We start from the raw sequence: 15,412 nt of genomic DNA on the forward strand, positions 1-15,412 counted from the left end.
AGGGTCACATGACTTCACGTCACCACCGCTAAGCTAAAGGAGGCTAATGTTGGGCTATAAAGGAACTACAGCAGGGTCACATGACTTCACATCACCACAGCTAAGCCAAAGGAGGCTAATGTTGGGCTATAAAGGAACTACAGCACGGTCACATGACTTCACGTCACCATCGCTAAGCTAAAGGTGGCTAATGTTGGGCTATAAAGGAACTACAGCACGGTCACATGACTTCACGTCACCACCGCTAAGCTAAAGGAGGCTAATGTTGGGCTATAAAGGAACTACAGCACGGTCACATGACTTCACGTCACCACCGCTAAGCTAAAGGAGGCTAATGTTGGGCTATAAAGGAACTACAGCACGGTCACATGACTTCAGGTCACCACCGCTAAGCTAAAGGAGGCTAATGTTGGGCTATAAAGGAACTACAGCAGGGTCACATGACTTCACGTCACCACAGCTAAGCTAAAGGAGGCTAATGTTGGGCTATAAAGGAACTACAGCACGGTCACATGACTTCACGTCACCACAGCTAAGCTAAAGGCGGCTAATGTTGGGCTATAAAGGAACTACAGCACGGTCACATGACTACACGTCACCACAGCTAAGCTAAAGGAGGCTAATGTTGGGCTATAAAGGAACTACAGCACGGTCACATGACTTCAGGTCACCACCGCTAAGCTAAAGGTGGCTAATGTTGGGCTATAAAGGAACTACAGCAGGGTCACATGACTTCACGTCACCAACGCTAAGCTAAAGGTGGCTAATGTTGGGCTATAAAGGAACTACAGCACGGTCACATGACTACACGTCACCACAGCTAAGCTAAAGGAGGCTAATGTTGGGCTATAAAGGAACTACAGCACGGTCACATGACTTCACGTCACCACCGCTAAGCTAAAGGAGGCTAATGTTGGGCTATAAAGGAACTACAGCACGGTCACATGACTTCACGTCACCACCGCTAAGCTAAAGGAGGCTAATGTTAGGCTATAAAGGAACTACAGCACGGTCACATGACTTCATGCCACCACCGCTAAGCTAAAGGTGGCTAATGTTGGGCTATAAAGGAACTACAGCAGGGTCACATGACTTCACGTCACCAACGCTAAGCTAAAGGCTAAATGGGACCATAAACACATCAGGAACATGTTTACAGAGGTAAAAAATCAAGTAGAAAAAGGTAATGTGTTCATAGTCTTCTATACAAATGATCTTGTGTTCGAGACACTTCATTGTGCATTGGCTTCACTTTTCAGACCCAGAGGCTGTCACTTTCTAAAGCTCAGAGCTCAATAAAGTGACTAAAGTTTGAGTCATGCTTTAAGTATAAAGAAAACAGTGTGTGTTCCAGTGTTGGTGTGAAGTATGAAGAAGAGTGTGTGTTTCCTTTGATGTTAGAGGAGGATGATCACAGTGTGTTTCGAGTCTTCAGCGTTCCTGTGATCTCATGCTAGTCATTAGCTTCCCTGCAGCATCTGCTGTAAGGAGGCAGGATCTCGTAAAACTCTGCACACTACACACTTTCCTTTCATTTACACCTTTTCCTACATGTACTCGTACATTTTCAATTGTGAAGAGCGTGCTGCCCAGTACATATTTGGTGTATTTAATGTATATTTTACATTTTAAAAGATCATTACATTTATTTTTCCTCTGCCGTGTTGACACTGTGACAGAGATAGTAATATTCCAACACCCTTAAATTAAATATTTATTTCGGATATTAAATCATTTTATTGCTCATTTTGTGCGTTAAAGGTAAATGTGGTAACCTTTACTCATTCTGTTCATTTGAGTAAAGGCCATAGAGCACATGTTTCAAACTCAAGGCCCGGGGGCCAAATCAGGCCCTTGGTGGATTTAATTTCGGCCCGCAGGATAATTTCTAATGACTATTAGATCTGGCCCTCCGGTATATTGCACGCACACCTTCACTCAATCCTGAGGGTCTCCTCAGCTCAGAGCCTGAGCCCAAACATTGATGACCTTGCACCCGAGATGAGATGCCAAGTATCTGGCTTGAACTAGCATCACAGAGCAGCACACTGAGTTTAATGGATGTTTCCTTCTGCACTTTTTCTCTCACGACAACAGGGCATGTTTGGTTTGTTCTTTGAGGGAAATAGTTTTGTTGAAGCTGTTGTTGGCCTGTGGAGAAATGTAATGATAAGAAATGACTCTGGAAAAGCTGCAGATAGAGCCATAAGAAATGAATGCAACTGATTATTTAATGTTTAATGTTGTTTTTATAGGCAATAATTCAAGCTTTGTTAGTTCCAGGTTTAATATGTGCAATAAGTTCATTTCAATAAGTTTTGCAATAAACATTGAACCAGTCCGGCCCTCGACTAGTACCCATTTTTTTATTTTGGCCCACTGTGTATTTGAGTTTGACACCCCTGCCATAGAGTGTTGTGTTTGTCCTTTTTAAACCAGGTGTACAATATACAAATGCTTTTTACAAGTAAGGTTTGAAGCATAAATGAAGTCACTGTGAAAGGAATACATTTTGAACTCTCTGCAAATAATTCTGTACAAAAAAATGCATTAATTAATTATTTGGCCACTTCTGGGCAACACAAAAAGCTGCAAATGCAACACGGACATATTTTAACCTTTTTAAATTGATGTGTTGAACCCGCTGCTCGATTACACATCCATCAGACAAAATTTGCTTTCATTTGAAGTCGTGTTTCTGTCCACCCGATGATAGAAAGTCCAATATTTTTTACTCTTTAGAAGCTAAATGCTACTAGTTTCAGCAGCTTATGGCGCATTTCCACTACACGGCCTCGCTCGGCCCCGCTCGGTATGGCTAGGCCTCGTTAGGACTGGCTCACTTTATGGCGCATTTCCATTACAGTTTAGGAACTGGGGTAGTTACTATAGTAACGCAGTGTAGGCGGAGCCGTGACGTCATCTTCAATGAGAACCCCAGAAAAACAACACAGCCGTTAGCTGTTAGCACTCAGAGCTCACAGCTCCTCATATCTGTTCAGAAACTAGACAAAAGTTAAACAAGTACAAACCACAGACTGCCTGTGTCATGGTGAATACAGTCGCTGCTTTATTTATGTCTGTATAGGCCGTTGTTGTGAGTGTGGACGGTCGGAGCATATACTGCGTTAGCTTAGCCAATCTCCATTTAGAAAACACGCATTTTAAAAGGTTTTTCGCCTGCCGTCTGTCTGCAGACTTGACAAAGCATTAATTCATAGTTTTTACTAACCGGTATCAGTATGTTGTTACTTCGGCATCATTTTGAAACGTGTATTACAATTAAATCACGGTCAAATATGTCCATCTTGTTGTAGTTGTAGCCCCCTTGCCAGTGATGCTCTCTCTAGTTTAGCATACTCAGCCCGACTCAGCCTCGTTGTCTCTGGCCCTAGACCCACGATTTTATGAGGCCAGAAAAACTGTGAATTAGGACCCGCCGGCCGGTACTAGGCCAAGTGGAAACGCAACCAAAAACGGGCCGCTGACGTCACAGCCCTCTTAAACCGTGCTCCGCGCTGTAGTGGAGACGCGCCATTACTGTGTCCATATGCTGATAAATGGTTGATTAAAGCAGTTAGAGTAAGCCAAAACAAAAAATCTGCAGACCATAAAACAAAAACAAGCTGAAAGACGGTTAAAATGCTGTGTAAAGCTGAGGGAAACTGACCCTTCACAGTTATTTGACCCATTGTCTGCGGGATTAAAGCAAACCAGGATCTGCATTTATAAATGTTTTGGCCATTTCTGGCCAACACAGAAAGCTGCAAACAGGACATGATAGAAAGTCCAATATTTTGACTTTTGCAGCTACAGTAAATGCTACTAGTTCTGACCAATGTTTCCAGTTTCACCACCTTAATTGATACCATTATATAACCATTGATAAAACAATGTGTAACGCTGAGGGAAACTGACCCTTCACATTAGTTATTCGACCCATTATTTGCTGGATTCATCCAATCTAGACTCATGTTAAGGCATCTCTTATGCTTAGTTGTCTTGCTTCAGAACAAACCGTTTTCACTCTGACAGTCCTGCTTCATAATATTCTCCACTTGTTTCACTTCTGGAGCATAACGTCTTGCCCCCAGCTGAGTCTAACACAAAGCTTGTCCCATTCTTCAGGAGCAGAGTAAACTGAACTTCCTCAGAGGCTTTAGGAAAAGTGTTGCCTGCAGAGTGCATCATCCCTCTGCTGCAGGAATCCATTTAGAGGCTGTTTCTCTGACACACTCTCACACTGCCCTGCGGCCTGGACTGGAAAAACTGGATTTTGGAGGTTTTCTTGGTGCTAATTGTGTTTGTTTACATGCAGAAAATAGCGTGTTTTCTGTCGGGTCACGCAAATGTCAACAAGTGCTATTGTCATCAGAGAGTCAATTTTCTTCAGTGTTAGTGGACACTGATCTGTTTGATCTCATCTCTGGGGGAAACAAAAGCACATGGTGATCGTTGTAAGCCAAATAGAAGACCTGTCCTCATGTTGACTAGTGTCTCCTCTAATGTTATTAACAAATCAATGCTGGTTAACACGAGCAGAATCAATGGACTCCACGGCCCACAGGACGGATTAATAATTTGGTTAGGCTGACACAATGAATGGGGAACCTCTTTATTTATTCCCCCTATTCAGAATGTAATAGAAGCAGCATTTAAACATCTTATACAAGGTGTTAAGCACACTATAATGTCTTTAATACAACCATAACTCCTGTGAATGGAGGCAGGTAATGAGAATAAAACACAATGTTTACCCACATTATGTTATCTGCCCAGGAGGTTATGATTCCAGCTTGATTTGTCTGAAAACAGGATTATGGAAAAGTGACTGATTACCAGAAATGTGGCGCACTGTTGTTTCTAAATGATGCATGTAAGATCATTAACACCATGAATAAAGAGAACCTGGTTGTAAGGTAAGGTACGTTTATTTATATAGCACATTTCAGACGCAGAGGCAATTCAAAGTGCTTTACATGATCATTAACACATGATAGTAGAACAGAGTTTACACAATAAATAAACATAATGGAATAACAGTTTCATAAAAACAATGCATTAATGAGATATAAAATAGTTTAAAAACGACATTGTAAATACGGTAAGTGCTAAAACAAGTTAAAAGGCTTCTGGGTAAGCAGCTGTGTTTTTAGCCTCGACTTAAAAGAACTCAGCGTGGGTGAAGACCTCAGGTTTTCTGGAAGTTTGTTCCATTTGTGGGGAGCATAAAAACTAAAAGCAGCTTCGGCGTGTTTGGTTCTGAGCCGGGGAACAATGAGTAAGCCCCCGATGATCTCAGAGCTCTGGGGGGCTCGTAACAGGGCAACATGTCAGACATATATTGGGGTCCCAAACCATTTAATGCTTTATAAGTTAACAATATAATTTAAAAATCGATTCTGTAAGCTACTGGTAGCCAGTGCAGAGATCTGAGTACTGGGGTGATGTGTTCTACTCTTTTTGTTTTGGTCAGGACTTCTGGATTAGTTGTAGTTTTCTAACCGATTTTTTACAGAGACCTGTAAATACACTATTACAGTAATCAAGCCTGCTAAAAACAAAGGCGTGAACTCGTTTTTCAAGGTCTTGTTGAGACATGAATGTTCTAAGTCTGGCTATGTTTTTCAGGTGATAGTATGCTGATTTAATTGTGTTGATATGGGATTTGAAATTGAGGTCGGGGTCCAGAACTACGCCTAGATTTCTCACCTTTTCCGATGCATTTAGCAGTAGGTAGTTGTAGGCGTAGTAGGGCTTCTAGTTGTAGGCGTAGTAGGGCTTCTAGTTGTAGGCGTAGTAGGGCTTCTAGTTGTAGGCGTAGTAGGGCTTCTAGTTGTAGGCGTAGTAGGGCTTCTAGTTGTAGGCGTAGTAGGGCTTCTAGTTGTAGGCGTAGTAGGGCTTCTAGTTGTAGCCGTAGCTCCATTTATTCTCAGTGGTGTATGAAGCAAAAATGGCCTGACTCTTGAGAAAAAACTCAAACTTCTCTGGATCTTTCCCTCTTACTCTCTCTTACCTGGGTCTTCTTCTGTGGATCTTCTTCTCTGGATCTTCTTCTCTGGGTCTTCTTCTCCGTGGGTGTTTCTCAATCGCGAGTAAAGCTGCTTCAGAGTCACTATTTCAAGCATACGTCATCGAGTGCCGCCGAAGTACTGTTCCAATCTCCAGCATACTTGGAAATCTACCGAGCTCGGCGTACTCCGTTTGGAGAAATATCGAGGCTGCACATGAGTAGATTGACACCCTGGGGGTGTTTCTCAATGTCGAGTACGCTTGCTTGGTAGCACATGTCTGCCGAGCATCTTGCTTCAGAAGCGAGTCAAGAATACTTCCTGACATTCGGAAAACAAAGAGTGGAACAGGCTAGCAAGTGTGCAGGTGTGCGTCATATGAGAGGCCCCGCCTCTTACATCTTCCGCCACAGATTTGGGGAAATTGGTCCGTGCGCAAAGCATTGTGGGGATTTTAAGACCGCGGAGTCTACTCATGTGCAGCCTCGATATTTCTCCAAACGGAGTACGCCGGGCTCGGTAGATTTCCAAGTATGCTGGAGATTGGAACAGTCCTTCGGCGGCACTCGATGACGTAGTATGCTTGAAATAGTGGCTCTGAAGCAGCTTTACTCGAGATTGAGTGTGGGTCTTCTTCTCTGGATCTTCTTCTCTGGATCTTTCCTGGATGTTTCTTGGATCTTTCCTGGATCTTATTTGGATCTTTCCCTCAATCTTCTCTTGATCTTCTCTTGATCTTCTTTGGTTCTTTACTGGATCTTCTTCATAACTCTGGATATGTATATTAGCGCATTTTACAGCTTTTAAGACCTATCATTTAAATAAGGGCTATTTAAGTTTTCAGACTGGGAAGTTGTTCATTAAGTTATTTCCAAAATACCAAGTGTAATACAGAAATAACCCTAAGTGGTCTGAGCATTGCACAGTTACATAATTGCACAGGTTATACAGCCTAAGTATTGTCCTTTTTGCACAATCTCATCGGGTAAACTTTGCAAATAAATCATGTGTTAAATGTTAATGTTGCGTTTGTTTGTGTGTGTGTTTTAAAATCAGTGAGAGAAAGAGGAAGCTCATCTGTTATAGCCGTCTGCAGCAATGACAAATGGTGTGTCTGAGTTGAAAAAAGCTGCTTGTTATGCAATCACACACATCGGATGATTCACAGAAAGCTGCACTACACGTGAAGTCTGCAGGAAACATCTCATGTGGTTTGTGATTTTGTTTTCCTGCCTTCTTTACCAAGCTTGAGCAGAACGTATATTGCTGCAGGCTGAATGGATGCTTTTGTATTCGTTGTTTTTGTGATAGCTTATGAATAATCTTCAGCGGTGGGAGAAGTATACTTAGATGCTTTACTTGAGTAAAAGTAACAATGCATTATTGTCAAAAGTCCTGCATTGTATTTTCAGCAAAATGTACTTAAAGTATTCAAAGTAAAAGTTATCATCGTACAGAAAAATTGCCTTTTTGTGTGCATATAATTGTATTTATATATGTGACATTTCTAGATAATATTGTTGCATCACATTTTACCATTGTAGACAAACACAGTTCTGATTAACTTTTTGTAAAATAGTTACATAATTTGACGTGACTTAAAGAGTCAACTAGCTTTTTACAGATGCATTTTGTTGAAGGGAGCTAAAGCTGTGAAATAAATGTAGAAGAATCTGAATCAGAATAGATAGATAGATAGATAGAGAGATAGATAGATAGATAGATAGATAGATAGATAGATAGATAGATGGATAGATGGATAGATGGATAGATAGATAGGTAGATGGATGGATGGATAGATAGATAGATAGATAGATAGGTAGATAGATAGATAGATAGATAGATAGAGAGAGAGAGAGAGATAGATAGATAGATAGATAGATAGATAGATAGATAGATAGATAGATAGATAGATAGATAGATAGATAGATAGATAGATAGATAGATGGATAGATGGATAGATAGATAGATGGATAGATAGATAGGTAGATAGGTAGATGGATGGATGGATAGATAGATAGATAGATAGGTAGATAGATAGATAGATAGATAGATAGATAGATAGATAGATAGATAGATAGATAGATAGATAGGTAGATAGATAGATAGATAGGTAGATAGGTAGATACTTTATTGATCCCAATTTGGGAAATGTTTGCGTTGCAGCAGCATAAAAAAACAAGGCAATGTATATAAGAGAAATTAAGACACAATAAATAAACAGTAACTTCTACCTCTCACTCTTCTCCTTTACATTTACACCAAGTGTCCTCTGAGTGAACGCCATGCACATCTCAACACCTCTCTCTCATATGTTTCCAGCAGCAGCACTCTGGAAATGAATTAGTTGCTTTGAAAAATATCTCTTTTGGTGTTTGCTCAATTCCATCTGCCCCGTGGTACCGTGTCCCCCGATAGGTGAGGGAGAGACGCGCTGCAGGAGCGTAATGGACACATTTTTAATGGATTGTTGCTCCGCTGCGCAGAGGAAGGAGGGGAAAACACAATCACTCACTCCGTCTGTTCTTCCATGCCGACACGCGTCTGTGGGAAGCACTTAGGAGAATATTCAGCACTTCAGACACATGTTCTGTAATGGAGTATATGACAGTGTTTGTATTAATGTGGCTTTTTGCAGACAGAACATTATCCATGTGATGCATAAAAGATCACAGCGTCTTTCACAACAATCAGTCACAGATAGATGCCGCCTTTCTAAAGGTCAACCATTTTTATAAAAGAGGTATTTATCTCAGATGTGTTGGAAAGCGTCACTTAAGTACGGTGGCTGACAGGTGCAAATGTGCTACAACTTCCATTAGCAGAGCACTCTGCAGCTTCAGAAATAATGCAAATATAAAATGTTCGTGTACACATGAAGAAACATCTCCAGCAACTTGACAACACATTCAGCATTTAGAGAACATTCAGCAACTTGAGGAGACATGCGCAGCGTTTACTAAAAGCTGCAGAAACCAAACGCTGCAAGAAGCTCAAAACACAAGACCAGGGGACACTAAAGAGTGACGCACACAGCTGGGAGACCAGGGGACACTAAATGGTGACGCACACAGCTGGGAGACCAGGGGACACTAAAGAGTGACGCACACAGCTGGGAGACCAGGGGACACTAAAGAGTGACGCACACAGCTGGGAGACCAGGGGACACTAAAGAGTGACGCACACAGCAGGGAGACCAGGGGACACTAAAGAGTGACGCACACAGCTGGGAGACCAGGGGACACTAAAGAGTGACGCACACAGCTGGAGACCAGGGGACACTAAAGAGTGACGCACACAGCTGGGAGACCAGGGGACACTAAAAAGTGACGCACACAGCTGGGAGACCAGGGGACACTAAAGAGTGACGCACACAGCTGGGAGACCAGGGGACACTAAAGGGTGACGCACACAGCTGGGAGACCAGGGGACACTATGGCCCAATCCCAAACCGCCCCCTACACCCTACCCCTACACACTACCCCTCCGTTTGCGCGTTCGCGCGGAGGGTCCGCCACATTAAGTGCTGTTCCAAACCAACGAGTGTGGAGCGGGGTGGAGGGGGAGTGGGCTATCAAGCCCTCAAACAGCGAGTCTGCATCGGTGCTGACTTGAGACTGGTCTCTACCTGACAGGTCTCAACGCTGTGTGTGTCCGTCAGGAAACACGCTGTTTACAAACAGTTCCAGCAAACATCCACTGATAAATTGCGATGTTAACAACCTCATGATAACCTCATATTTTTTTAACTTAGGATCATACCTGTGTTTAGTCTAGAAAAAGGTAAATGTGTGCATTTTATTATAAAGTTGTGTATATTTACAGACTGTTGCAAAAACTAAGAAGCTTATAAACATCAGGTTTAAAACTAAAAGAGCTTTACAAATAAGTAACACAATGAAAGATGTTTGGAGTTTTATTTGAGTTATTAATTTACATTTTTTTGTCTAAGAGATGCTGATTTGAAACCGTTGTTACATACAGTTACGGCATTTCCTGTTTCTGCCGGAGAGAGGGGAGTTTGTCCCAAAGCTTGCCGCTGTATTTACTCCCTCCATCTGACAGGAGGGAGCCTCGTTGAGCTGTACGGTCATGCGTTTCATAGCCCCGCCTCTCCCCACCTCTGCTGCTCACCCCCGCAAAAGTACACTGCACACTGATTTCAGATTATTTATCTTTATCTCGATATGAACATAAACGCGAGTGAAGTCTAATCTGACAGGACGGAGACACGCAGCTCCTCCGGCTGTGAAGCAGCGGGAGCAAAACACACACTTCAAGTCAGATCACCACCCTTAGCTATTTTAATTACCTCTCAAACTACCTAAACTAGTTATAAATATGTTTATTTTTACTGTCGGGTTTACTTACTGGATCAGCTGCTGCATGAGGAAGCATGAAGATTTAAACTTTAACACACGTTGACCGGCGAAAAACTCTGCGCGGTTCCCTCAGCCCCCACCCATGGATGTGCCCCCACCGCGGAGAATAAACAGAAGTGCAGCCATGACAACCATTCTTCTTCGCTGCTTTTGTGGAGGAAGTTGCTGCTTTTGTGGAGGAAGTTACAGCGCCACGTACAGGTTCGGCATATGTACTGCAGCTTTTCCAGCGGTTGGATCTAAACAGAGCTGTCTCGTGGAGCTTGACACAATCCGGTGTATATTGCGTGTGGTCGGAAGGTTTTTTGCGGTTGCATTTGCGTTACTCCGATGCGTTTTGCCGTATTTGTTCTCGTGGAGCCGGGGCCTTAATGTGGCGGACCCTCCGCGCGAACGCGCAAATGGAGGGGTAGTGTGTAGGGGTAGGGTGTAGGGCGTGGTTTGGGATTGGGCCTAAAGAGTGACGTGGAACTGTCGACCAGTGAACTTAAATCTTTAGAGAGATCCTGCTCTTGCTCTCATCACACTTTGTTATTCATACTAACGTTTTCATCCCAAGTAAGTCATAAAACAGTGATGCTTAGCTGTGATAAGCTGCTACACTTATGCACTAATTATACACTCAACCGCAATTATATTACACACAGCAATTATTCTCCATCAGTTACATCTCGCTCTGACAGCAGCAGCTGGGTTACTTTCACTGTAACCATTATTTTTATAACGCTCAGATTCACTGATTTGCTTTTAGAGCAGAACATGTCAGGAATATATAATCACACTTCTTAAAATTGTCCAATTAGAAACAATAAATACTTCGATAAGGCTGCATCTAACTTTGTCATTTATATTAGTTAAAGTACATTTTATTTATTAATTGAATCTTGATTTATAAAGCAGTTTAAACTCGTTAGCATGGGCAACACAAGCTTTACAAATTAAATAATTGAACACAAAACTTACTACTAACTACTAAGGAATACATCTAACTAACACAACAGGGTCTTTATTGATGCAGTAAAGCACATGTGTCAAACTCAAGGCCCGGGGGCCAAATCAGGCCCGTGGTGGATTTAATTTCGGCCTGCAGGATAATTTCTAATGACTATTAGATCTGGCCCGCCGGTATATTGCACGCACACCTTCACTCAATCCTGAGGGTCTCCTCAGCTCAGAGCCTGACCCCAAACATTGATGACCTTGCACCCAAGATGAGATGCCAAGTATCTGCTTGAACTAGCATCACAGAGCAGCACACTGAGTTCACATGGATGTTTCCTTCTGCACTTTCTTTCTCACGACAACAGAGCATGTTTGGTTTGTTCTTTGAGGGAAATAGTTTTGTTGAAGCTGTTGTTGGCCTGTGGAGAAATGTAATCATAAGAAATGAATGCAACTGATTATTTAATGTTTAATGTTGTTTTTATAGGCAATCATTTAAGCTTAGTTAGTTCCAGGTTTAATATGTGCAATAAGTTCATTTCAATAAGTTCTGCAATAAACATTGAACCAGTCCGGCCCTCGACTAGTACCCATTTTTGTATTTTGTCCCACTGTGTATTTGAGTTTGACAGCCCTGCAGTAAACTATTACATAAAGCATACATTTTTTCTATTTTTATGACAAAAAACCTCTGTAATAACCGCTGCAATGTAAGACATTAAAAATGAAATAAGATCAAATGGATAAATACATAAATCCCATTAAGGGTGGTAATAATTGTAAACATGTGATATAAGATTAGAGCTGTTTGCATGACAGTTATATATAAAGGGACTAAGATATATCCTAATAATAGAACAAATTAAGATCAAAATATTACAAATTGTGTTTAAACTGAATGCGGCAGACTTGTAAAATGCAGTTGTTGTAACGTAAGAAAGTATATATATATATCACAGTATGTAGGTATTTTCTTTGTCAGTGGTATTGCATAATGTCACAAGGAAACACAAGAGCAAATACAGAAACTGAAGCTACCTGCCTGTCAGTGTTTCTGGAGAAAAAAAAGAGCAAATCCTATTAATTGTTCATATTTCCTTTGATTGATGAACTGCTACACCCCTCACAGAGTGTCACTGATGGAAGTAGAGACACACAGCTGTGAAACGCACTGCAGCAGAAAGCAAACACACACACACACACACACACACACACACACACACACACACACACACACACACACACACACACACACACCTAATCATTAGGCACCACGTCTGAACTAATGTTGATTCACATTAGTGTAATGCGCTTATTTCTACATGTGTAATGGTTCATGCAGAAAAGCTAATGGTGACAAACATTAAACAGATAAACACGGTTCCAGCAGATATCAAGAGGAGAGAGGAAGAGGAGAGAGGAAGAGGAGAGGAGACAGAGGAAGAGATAAGACAAGTTCAAAAGCAGAAAGAATAATAAACAAATAAAGAACTTGTCGTGGCTTCCTTCCTCATTTCCCATCAAGCCACTAGACGCCTTAAACAGACATTTCTAACTCGTTTCTCTTTCCTTTTCCATATTGTGCAATGCTCAAAATAAAATAACAAACTTTTCACACATGTAACAAAGAAAAACAGGCTTTTACAATAGTCAAAACTAATCAAACAAAAGAGGCATTCTATGTCTAGAGGCTTATATAACTTGGTACCTTAAACGGTATCTTAACGGTTAAAAGCTGTGCCTCGATGGCGTCTTTCTGCCCATCTCTGTCTCTTTAGAGGAGGCGCCGTGGGAATTATAGTCTTTTATACTCTGGTGACTACAGACGTCACGATTAGGTGGTCTTTCTTATAACAACAAAACACTGGCTCTAACAGAAGTGCTTTCATGCAGAAGGTGAGAGAACAGTGAGCAGGACGACACACTGAGAGTCTTTGACATGGTTTCTGTAAACACAATACAGACTACAATGTGTGCATTAAACCTCTAAAGTGCAATGTACACATTTATTTGTCAAATCTCAAGGTTTTAATGTCATATGCTCATACTGTAAGCTACAGTGTAGAAATGGCAAGAAAAAAATGATTCTGACCTGAGCTCCTCCAACAATGCAACATTAAAATACAATTAAAAAAATAGTGCAAGAAGTCTATATACATGTCAATAGAATATGATATGTACAAGAACAGAATGTAAAACTAAATATTGTATTTACTCAGGTTAAGAGTCTGGGTGTCATCCTCGACATATCACTCGGCCTGCCTATTTCCATCTACGCAACATCAACCGCCTCCGCCCGTCCCTTAACCCTAAGAGCACCGCCATTCTTGTTCACACCCTGGTCACTTCCCGCATTGACTACTGCAACTCCCTTCTCTTTGGTCTCCCTCTCAAATCCATCCACAGACTTCAACTGGTCCAGAACTCTGCCGCCCGCATCATCACCAGAACCCCCTCCATTAACCACATCACTCCTGTTCTTCAGCAACTTCACTGGCTCCCCGTCAAATCCCGTATCTCCTTTAAGGCCATCCATGACCTCACTCCTCTGTACCTCTCCGACCTCCTGCACAGCAACACACCCATCCGCACTCTCAGGTCTTCTGCTTCCCTCCACCTCACTGCACCCCCCTTCCGTTTAACCACCATGTGGTCTAGAGCCTTCAGCCGCTCTGCACCCCGCCTGACCACCATGGGGTCTAGAGCCTTCAGCCACTCTTCACCCCGCCTAACCACCATGGGGTCTAGAGCCTTCAGCCGCTCTGCACCCCGCCTGACCACCATGGGGTCTAGAGCCTTCAGCCGCTCTGCACCCCGCCTGACCACAATGGGGTCTAGAGCCTTCAGCCACTCTTCACCCCGCCTAACCACCATGGGGTCTAGAGCCTTCAGCCGCTCTGCACCCCGCCTGACCACCATGGGGTCTAGAGCCTTCAGCCGCTCTGCACCCCGCCTGACCACCATGGGGTCTAGAGCCTTCAGCCGCTCTGCACCCCGCCTAACCACCATGGGGTCTAGAGCCTTCAGCCGATCTGCACCCCGCCTAACCACCATTGGGTCTAGAGCCTTCAGCCGCTCTGCACCCCGCCTAACCACCATGGGGTCTAGAGCCTTCAGCCGCTCTGCACCCCGCCTAACCACCATGGGGTCTAGACTCTAGAGCCTTCAGCCGCTCTGCACCCCGCCTGACCACCATGGGGTCTAGAGCCTTCAGCCACTCTTCACCCCGCCTAACCACCATGGGGTCTAGAGCCTTCAGCCGCTCTGCACCCCGCCTGACCACCATGGGGTCTAGAGCCTTCAGCCGCTCTGCACCCCGCCTAACCACCATGGGGTCTAGAGCCTTCAGCCGCTCTGCACCCCGCCTGACCACCATGGGGTCTAGAGCCTTCAGCCACTCTTCACCCCGCCTGACCACCATGGGGTCTAGAGCCTTCAGCCGCTCTGCACCCCGCCTGACCACCATGGGGTCTAGAGCCTTCAGCCGCTCTGCACCCCGCCTGACCACCATGGGGTCTAGAGCCTTCAGCCGCTCTGCACCCCGCCTAACCACCATGGGGTCTAGAGCCTTCAGCCGCTCTGCACCCCGCCTAACCACCATGGGGTCTAGAGCCTTCAGCCGCTCTGCACCCCGCCTAACCACCATGGGGTCTAGACTCTAGAGCCTTCAGCCGCTCTGCACCCCGCCTGACCACCATGGGGTCTAGAGCCTTCAGCCACTCTTCACCCCGCCTAACCACCATGGGGTCTAGAGCCTTCAGCCGCTCTGCACCCCGCCTGACCACCATGGGGTCTAGAGCCTTCAGCCGCTCTGCACCCCGCCTAACCACCATGGGGTCTAGAGCCTTCAGCCGCTCTGCACCCCGCCTGACCACCATGGGGTCTAGAGCCTTCAGCCACTCTTCACCCCGCCTGACCACCATGGGGTCTAGAGCCTTCAGCCGCTCTGCACCCCGCCTGACCACCATGGGGTCTGGAGCCTTCAGCCGCTCTGCACCCCGCCTGACCACCATGGGGTCTAGAGCCTTCAGCCGCTCTGCACCCCGCCTAACCACCATGGGTCTAGAGCCTTCAGCC

This window comes from Trematomus bernacchii, unplaced genomic scaffold (genome assembly GCF_902827165.1).
Source record: "Trematomus bernacchii unplaced genomic scaffold, fTreBer1.1, whole genome shotgun sequence".
NCBI classification, from domain to species: domain Eukaryota; kingdom Metazoa; phylum Chordata; class Actinopteri; order Perciformes; family Nototheniidae; genus Trematomus; species Trematomus bernacchii.